We start from the raw sequence: 10,140 nt of genomic DNA on the forward strand, positions 1-10,140 counted from the left end.
CGCCAGGATTTCATCCCCCGTGAGGGCCATCTTCAGCTGGCGGAAGGACTCTTCTTCTAACTTCTCCCATTTGAAGGGCGGCTTCTGGTTCTTGGCCTTCCGGGACTGGCCTATCAGGAGGTCCTGCATAGGAGCTGCCTTTTTGGTGAAACCGGGGATGAATCTGCGGTAATAGCCTACCAACCCGAGGAACTGCCGCACTTCCTTTACACTGGAGGGACTTGGCCATTCCTTAATTGCGGTGATCTTATCAGGGTCGGGAGCCACTCCATCAGCGCTCACCACGTGTCCCAGGTACTGCACCTTTGGTTTCAGGAGGTGACACTTGGAGGGTTTCACCTTTAGGCCGTAGCTTGCCAGAGCTTCGAACACTTCCGCCAGGTGTTTCAGGTGGTCCTCATACGTCTTGGAATATACGATGACATCGTCCAGGTACAGCAGGACCGTCTCGAAGTTTCTGTGGCCCAGACAGCACTCCATTAATTGTTGGAAGGTTCCTGGTGCGTTGCAGAGTCCGAACGGCATGCAGGTAAACTCGCTAAGTCCCATCGGGGTGGTGAATGCGGTCTTCTCCCGGTCCGCCTCTGCTACAGGAACCTGCCAGTACCCACTAGTGAGATCCAAGGTAGAGAAGAAGTTAGCAGATCTTAAAGCAGCCAAAGACTCCTCTATCCTTGGTAAGGGGTACGCATCCTTGTGTGTGATACGGTTGATTCTCCGGTAATCTACACACATCCTCATGGTGTTGTCTTTCTTTTTGACTAAGACTAGTGGAGCTGCCCAGGGGCTACAGCTATCCCTGATCACCCCAGCCTCCTTCATGTCTCTAAGCATCCCCTTGGCGTGTTGGTAGTGTGCAGGGGGTACGGGTCGATACCTCTCTTTTATGGGAGGATGGTCTCCCGTGGGGATGTGGTGTTCTACCCCCTTGACTCGCCCGAAGTCTAACGGGTGTTTACTAAACACTCTCTCGTACTCTTGAACCACCCGATAGACTCCCTGTTTCTGGTGTGAGGGAGTGGAGTCAGTACCCAAATGTAGTTGCTGACACCAGTCCTCCATTGTTTTCTGAGAGCCGTTACCTTCCTCCGGGGAAGATGGAGGCAAGGGTTCTACGGACTGTATGGAATCTTGATTGATGGTATACAATTTGGCTAGCGTGGCATACCGGGGCAGGTACACTTCCCTCTTCCCGATATTTATTATGCGAACGGGCACCCTCCCATGGCGTACATTGACCACCCCCCGTGCTGTCAAAATGGTGGGCCTACTGTCTGAGTAAACTGGTTCTATCATTGCCTGGTAATCTCTACCTCTCAGACCAATAGCTGCCCGGCACCAAATCATCATTTCACTTTTCGGGGGCATGGCAATAGGGAAAGGGTCACACATTCGCACGCTACCAATCTCACCACCGGAGAGTTCTAGCTGTTGCCGTCGCATCAGTGCCCGGATCTCTTTCTGGAGCACTCGCTGCTGGCTGGAGCTGGCGTTCTTGGCAACCTGCTGTAAAAGGAAAATCACCTCTGCAAGACAATTTTCAATTACATTAGTTCCTAGAGTTATCTTTGGGTGACTCTCGTGTTTGTCAATGTCTACAATGATCAGTCCCTGTGCTGCCAGTTCGACTCTACCGATTTTAATGGTCACCTCTTTAAATCCAATCTGTGGCACGGGCTGACCATTGCTGGCGATGATACTTAAGTCGTCGTCAGGGTAGCGGGTGATATCCGAGTCATTCCAGTACTGCTTGAAGAGCACGTACGGGATGGTGGTGACCTGTGACCCGGTGTCCAGTAGGGCACTCATAGGAATGCCATCCAGTACCACGGGTAAGACTGGACGTCCTCCCACATATTTGTCGCGCCAGTTCGATGGGCCTGGTGATCTTTTTCCTGGGGGTTGGCCCTCTACCCCAGGTTGTGCCAGTTTAAAGGACAGTACCTTGCCATATGTCCGGGTTGATTGCAGCGGCGGCAGATGGGTCGTCCGTCCTCGTTGTATCGGTCGCTGGGTCTTCCTCTGGCCGGTGGGGTCCTCCTTGGTCGACGCCACGGGATGTCCTCCGGTCCGGATGCCAGCTGGATCTTCCCTGGAGTGGAAACCTGTAAAGACTGCACAGTTCGGGTTAGCGCAGCAACGCTTTTAGCTAGCTCTTGGACCTGATGGTGCAGGTCTGGAGCCGGGTCATTGTTCAAAGCCTGCGCATCAGCCCCCACAGGCCCTGCCGACAAGGGCGCCGCCTCCTGGTGGTAAGTGGCAGTGGGGCGTCTGGGGGTCACAATGCCACCTGGTGCTGGTTCTCGAAGCACACGGATGGCTCTGTCCTTGAACTGTGCAAATCCCAGATGAGGGTCCTGTAAGGCCATTGCCCGCAACTGGGTTCGGTGGGCATTGCAATATAAACCCTCTATAAATTGTTCAGTCAACAGCCTGTCCTCGTCTCCCACGCCGTCAGGGTCGGTCTGCTTAATGGCTCTCAGGGCCTCTTGTAGGTTCAGGGCATAGTCCCTTATACTCTCATGTGCCCGCTGTTTGCACCCGTAGAATCTAAGCTTGATCTCGGCTGAGGTGCGGGTATCAAAGGTGTCCCTCAGCCGGGTTAGTATCCCTGCGACAGTCCTCCCCCCAGGTGGCCAGGACTTTACCTCCCTTTGGGCTGCCCCGGTTAATTGGGCCACCAGGATGCTCACTTTTTGCTCCTCTGTGAGGGGGTACACCTGGAAGAGGCTATCCAGCTTTTCACTAAAGTCATGCAGGGTATGTGACTCCCCTGAGTACTGGGGTAGCCAGGCTGCCCCCGGGATATAGGGCATGGTGAAAGGCATGACCGCAACAGCGGTGGCGCTGGCGGGGGTTGAAGCGGTGAAGCTCTCCTCCGTATCCGACATCCTTCTCCCCCCTAGTGGACCGTGGCCTACCTTGCGATGATCCCCTTCCGTAGGCCGCGGCTCCGCAGTGGATCGTCAGGGTTGAGGACCTTCCGTCGCGCTCCTGTGACGTCGGCGTCTGCTGGGCTCCTTCCAGGACCTTACGCAACGTCCGGACGTGAGGCGGGGCTTCAGTTCTCGCTTTCGGAGTCCACGCCCCTCTTCTTCCCGCGCGGCGTCCTCAAGATGGCGTCCAATGGCGGGAAAACTCCACGTGTGGCGGGAAGAAGGCTGAAGATGGCGCCGGATGGCGGGAAAACTCCACCGATGGCGGGAAGGAAGCGAAAGATGGCGCCGGATGGCGGGAATCTTCACCACAGGTAAGTTTGAACAGTCTTTTTCAGGCACGCAGTACCCGGTGGTTGCGGGCACGAAATCCTGCCGACTACGCCAAAAGTTGACGCGCCCCTGGGCCTGTGTCGCGCAGCGTTGCGCACGCGGGAGCTTACCCAGAGCCGGATCTGTTGAGGGTTGTAGTCTCGTGGCGGTGATCCGGTCCGTGCCCAGGGAGTCAGACTAAGTGGCGCTGTATCAGCGGTAGATGTTGGACGACTACGCCACCCGTTGAGTACAGCTAAGGAGCTGCTGCTGCAGGGCAGACCGCTGAGGCCGGTGGTAGGATTGTGCAGCGTGATAGTATAACCCCCAACGGGAGGGGTATGGCCTCAGGGCAGCCGACGTGGATGATGGGGGTAGCAGGAACCACTCGGAGACGGTACGGTGTAGTTCAGGGTCTTTACTGGTGACAAAGATAGACCCTCCCGGAGTACTGGCTAGCGATTGGGGCCTGGTCAGTCCTTGAGCAGATGGGATCTCCCCTGGCCAGGCGGAGTTGTAGGCCTCCCAAACTAACGATACTCTTCTGGCTACCTTGCTAGAGGCGGGTATAAGTAGCCCACGTCCCTGAGTGTACCGTGTGGTGCTCACCCGTATGGCCGGTGACTCGGGGCCTTCTAGTAGCTTTCGCTCCACGACGGCGGTGCTGGTCCCACGCGTGTGACCGTGCCTTCGGGTTTCTGGGCCAGAGGACCTGCAATCCCCTGCCGGTCGGTTTCTGCTGCTGGATAGGAGTTAGTCCCCACAGCCTCGGACTCCGGGTCCGGTGATAACTTTTCAGTCAGGGCGAGCTCTGCAGCTGCCAGCCCCTGACTCCTTGTAGCACTGCTCCCACAGAGCTCCTGATGTTCTTTTCCTATATTTGCTTCTCTGTCTCTACTTCTTCTCTACTCACTAACCCTGCCTCAGCCCTAGGTTTATATAGGGGAAGTTCTTCCCCTCCCAGGACTGGGCAGGAGGTGTGGCATGCACAGGATCCCTGACCAAGAGACCTCCCACCTGCTCTCAGACATAACATTGCTTGTTACTGTGGAAACCAGACCCCTGGGGTGCCACATGTTCACTGAAGGGGTTAACTAGTGGGGCATTTTTATAGGTCAGGTCGTTCTGGACGCGGCGATACCAATATGTGTACTTATATTGTTTGTTTGTTTTTTCATAATATTTATTGATCGGTACATTTTTTTTTATTTTTGGTGGATTATTTTTTATTTTTTTTATTTTATACTTTTACAATTTTTTGTTATTTATTTTTTTTACTTTCTGACACTTTTTTTTACTTTTATACTTTGTCCCACTATGGGACTTTCACTTTTTTTATTCTGATCGCCTGCATAGCACAGAAATTGAGCACCATCCCTGTGCTATGCAGGCTGTCAGCGCTGCACAGGGAGAAGATAGTTTGGTCATGCACTGCACATAACCAAAATATCTTCCTGCTGTCTGGTGACCTGGATGTTGTCATGATGACATCGGGTCATCATGGCAACATCCGGGAAGCCACGGCAGACAGCGCTGGAGGCAGGAAGAAGAGGTGATATTGCGATCACCTCCCCTTGCCAACGCAATGCTGCAATCAACTTCGATCGCAGCACTGCGGGGGTTAATGTGCCGGGAGCGGTGCAGGACCGCTCCCAGCACATAGCACCGGGTGTCAGCTGTGACAATCAACTGACACCCGGCGGCAATCGGCCAAGCACAGCCTGTGTGTTGGCGCGATCGCAAAGACGTACTAATACGCATCAGGCTCTTAAAGCCCAGGACGCAGATACGTATTAATACGTCTTGGGTTGGGCTTTAAAGGGGTTAAAGCCCACACCACACCCTGAGGTGGAGATATGGTAAATGGCCTCCCTCCTGCACTATGGCCATTCACCTATAAGACATGCCCTTTTAAAAATGGCTGTTTAACTCTCTCTGCACCTACTATGCAGGAGAAAACTTCCATGTTTCACATCACAGAAGCTAATAGCCTCAGTGAAACATATCTCCCCTCCAGTATTCTGCCAGTGACTGTCACACATGTGTATATATATATATACACACACATACATATACAGTATATACATGTATTTACACTGTGTGCAGAATTATTAGGCAAGTTGTATTTTAGAGGATTATTTTTATTATTGATCAACAACTATGTTCTCAATCAACCCAAAAGACTCATAAATATCCAAGCTTAATATTTTTGGAAGTTGGAGTGTTTTTTTTTTTTTAGATTTGGCTATCTTAGGAGGATATCTGTTTGTGCAGGTAACTATTACTGTGCAGAATTATTAGGCAACTTAATAAAAACCAAATATAATCCAATCTCACTTGTTTATTTTCACCAGGTAAACCAATATCAGTGCACAAAATTTAGAAATAAACATTTCTGACATGCAAAAACAAAAACCCCAAAAATTAGTGATCAATATAGCCACCTTTCTTTATGATGACACTCAACAGCCTTCCATCCATAGATTCTGTCAGTTGCTTGATCTGTTTTTGATCAACATTGCGTGCAGCAGCCACCACAGCCTCCCAGACACTGTTCCCAGAGGTGTACTGTTTTCCCTCCCTGTAGATCTCACATTTTATGATGGACCACAGGTTCTCTATGGGGTTCAGATCAGGTGAACAAGGGGGCCATGTCATTATTTTTTCTTCTTTTAGACCTTTACTGGCCAGCCACACTGTGGAGTAGTTGGATGCATGTGATGGAGCATTGTCCAGCATGAAAATCATCTTTTTCTTGAACGATACCGACTTCTTCCTGTACCACTGCTTGAAGAAGTTGTCTTCCAGAAACTGGCAGTAGGTCTGGGAGTTGAGCTTCACTCCATCCTCAACCCAAAAAGGTCCCACAAGTTCATCTATGATGATATCTGCCCATACCAGTACCCCACCTCCACCTTGCTGGCGTCTGAGTCAGAGTGGAGCTCTCTGCCCTTTACTGATCCAGCCTCTGGCCCATCCATCTGGCCCATCAAGAGTCACTCTCATTTCATCAGTCCATAAAACCTTTGAAAAATCAGTCTTAAGATATTTCTTGTCCCATTCTTGACGTTTTATCTTATGTTTCTTGTTCAAAGGTGATCGTTTTTCAGCCTTCCTTACCTTGGCCATGTCCCTGAGTATCGCACACCTTGTGCTTTTTGATACTCCAGTAAAGTTGCAGCTCTGAAATATGGCAAAACTGGTGGTGAATGGCATCTTGGCAGCTTCACGCTTGATTTTCCTCAATTTATGGGCAGTTATTTTGCGCCTTTTTTGGCCAACATGCTTGTTGCGACCCTGTTGGCTATTTGCCATGAAATGCTTGATTATTCGGTGATCACACTTCAAAAGTTTGGAAATTTCAAGACTGCTGCATCCCTCTGCAAGACATCTCACAATTTTGGACTTTTCAGAGCCCGTCAAATCTCTCTTCTGACCCATTTTGCCAAAGGAAAGGAAGTTGCCTAATAATTAAGCACACCTTCTATAGGGTGTTGATGTCATTAGTCAACACCCCTCCTCATTACAGAGATGCACATCACCAGATTTACTTAATTGTTAGTTGGCTCTCAAGCCTATGCAGCTTGGAGTAGGACAACATGTAGAAAAAGTATCATGTGATCAAAATACTCATTTGCCTAATAATTCCGCACACAGTGTACACTGCTCAAAAAAATAAAGGGAACACTCAAATAACACATCCTAGATCTGAATGAATGAAATATTCTCATTGAATACTTTGTTCTGTACAAAGTTGAATGTGCTGACAACAAAATCACACAAAAATCATCAATGGAAATCAAATTTATTAACCAATGGAGGCCTGGATTTGGAGTCACCCCCAAAATTAAAGTAGAAAAACACACTACAGGCTGATCCAACTATGGTGTAATGTCCTTAAAACAAGTCAAAATGAGGCTCAGTATTGTGTGTGGCCTCCACGTGCCTGTATGACCTCCCTACAACGCCTGGGCATGCTCCTGATGAGGTTGCGGATGGTCTCCTGTGGGATCTCCTCCCAGACCTGGACTAAAGCATCCGCCAACTCCTGGACAGTCTGTGGTGCAACGTGACGTTGGTGGATGGATCGAGACATGCTGTCCCAGATGTGCTCAATCGGATTCAGGTCTGGGGAACGGGCGGGCCAGTCCATTGCTTCAATGCCTTCATCTTGCAGGAACTGCTGACACACTCCAGCCACATGAGGTCTGGCATTGTCCTGCATTAGGAGGAACCCAGGGCCAAACGCACCAGCATATGGTCTCACAGGGGGTCTGAGGATCTCATTTCGGTACCTAATGGCAGTCAGGCTACCTCTGGCGAGCACATGGAGGGCTGTGCGGCCCTCCAAAGAAATGCCACCCCACACCATTACTGACCAACTGCCAAACCGGTCATGCTGAAGGATGTTGCAGGCAGCAGATTGCTCTCCACGGCGTCTCCAGACTCTGTCACGTCTGTCACATGTGCTCAGTGTGAACCTGCTTTCATCTGTGAAGAGCACAGGGCGCCAGTGGCGACTTTGCCAATCCTGGTGTTCTGTGGCAAATGCCAAGCGTCCTGCACGGTGTTGGGCTGTGAGCACAACCCCCATCTGTGGACATCGGGACCTCAAACCACCCTCATGGAATCGGTTTCTAACCGTTTGTGCAGACACATGCCCTGCTGGAGGTCATTTTGCAGGGCTCTGGCAGTACTCCTCCTGTTCCTCCTTGCACAAAGGCGGAGGTAGCGGTCCTGCTGCTGGGTTGTTGCCCTCCTACGGCCCCCTCCTCGTCTCCTGGTGTACTGACCTGTCTCCTGGTGGTGCCTCCAGCCTCTGGACACTACGCTGACAGACACAGCAAACCTTCTTGCCACAGCTCGCATTGATGTGCCATCCTGGATGAGCTGCACTATTTGAGCAACTTCTGTGGGTTGTAGAGTCCGTCTCATGCTACCATGAGTGTGAAAGCACAACCAACATTCAAAAGTGACCAAAACATCAGCCAGAAAGCATTGGTACTGAGATGTGGTCTGTGGTCCCCACCTGCAGAACCACTCCTTTATTGAGTGTGTCTTGATAATTGCCAATAATTTCCATCTATTGTCTATTCCATTTGCACAACAGCATGTGAAATTGATTGTCAATCAGTGTTGCTTCCTACTTGGACAGTTTGATTTCACAGAAGTTTGATTTACTTGGAGTTATATTCTGTTGTTTAAGTGTTCCCTTTATTTTTTTTGAGCAGTGTATATATATATATATATATTATATATAGATATATACATACAGTGACTCAAAAAGGATGGTGCAAAATAGATAGATCTCAACTGTGAGTGTGAATGTAACTTATTCAGCCCCCATTGCAGAGTCGGTTTATTAGCAACTTTTACAAACTTTATGCTATTAAGCTAATAAAACCAGAACAATTCAAAAAAGCTCAACATGTAGTTTCTCCAAATTTAACACAAATTCCACTTTTACTGATTACTGCAGGCTCTGAATTATCCCTTCAGGACAAGCATCTTTAGTACTTAATAGAGCCCTTCTGGCTGTTATGACCTGCTGTAAACATGACACATAGCCACACACCAGGTTCTAGCAATGGTAATGTGGAATTTTTGCCCAGAATTTTCAAACTAATAAACCAAATTTAAAATGTAATAATTTTGGTTACAACAGTGTGAATATACTTTATACATATATACATACACACACACACACACACACACACACACACACACACAAAAATAGTTCAATATCACATGTCTGTGAAGGGCAAAAATCTGTGAACTTTTAGGATTAGCAGATAAATTGAAATTAGAGTCTGGTGCTTTCAATCCATGGATCACAATCAGGTGTGAGCTGGAGACCAGTATTATTTAACCCCTTAAGGACCGAGCCACTTTGTAGGTTAATGACCGGGCCAATTTTTTAAATTCTGACCACTGTCACTTTATGAGGTAATAGCTCTGGAACACTTCAACAGATCCCCCCTGATTCTAAGATGGTTTGTTTCGTGACATATTGTACTTCATGATACTGGTAAAATTTCTTCGATATGACTTGCATTTATTTGCAAAAACAACGGAAATTTGGTGAAAATTTTGCCAATTTTCAAATTTTGAATGGTTATGCCCTGAAATCAGAGAGATATGTCACACAAAATAGTTAATAAATAACATTTCCCACATCTCTACTTTACATCAGCACAATTTTTGAAAAAAAAATTGCTAGGAAGTTATAAGGGTTAAAAGTTGACCAGCAATTTCTAATTTTTCCAACAAAATTTACAAAACCATTTTTTTTAGGGACCACATCACATTTGAAGAGACTTTGAGGTGTCTATATGACAGAAAATACCCAAAAGTGACACCATTCTAAAAAGTGCACCCCTCAAGGTGCTCAAAACCACATTCAAGAAGTCTATTAACCCTTCAGGTGCTTCACAGGAATTGAAGCAATGAGGGAGAAAAAAATTAACATTTCACTTTTTTTTCACAAAAAATTACATATAGACACAATTTTTTTTATTTTCACAAGGGTAACAGAAAAAAATGGACCCCGAAATGTATTGTGCAATTTCTCCTGAGCACGCTGATACCCAATATGTGTCAGCAAAAACCACTGTTTGGGCGCACGGCAGGGCTTGGAAGGGAAGGAGCGCCATTTGACTTTTAGAATTCAAAATTTGCTTGAATAATTAGCGGACGTCATGTTGCATTTGGAGAGCTCCTGATGTGCCTAAATAGTGGAAACTCCCCACAAGTGACCCCATTTTGGAAACTAGACCCCTCAATGAACTTATCTAAATGTGTGGTGAGCACTTTGAACCCCCAAGTGCTTCACAGAAGTTTATAACGTAGAGTATTGAAAATAAAAAAATTACAAAAATTTTATTTTAGCCTT

The sequence above is a fragment of the Phyllobates terribilis genome, unplaced genomic scaffold, assembly GCF_046119375.1.
Source record: "Phyllobates terribilis strain yellow unplaced genomic scaffold, ASM4611937v1 Scaffold_3__8_contigs__length_932513732, whole genome shotgun sequence".
Lineage (NCBI taxonomy): Eukaryota > Metazoa > Chordata > Amphibia > Anura > Dendrobatidae > Phyllobates > Phyllobates terribilis.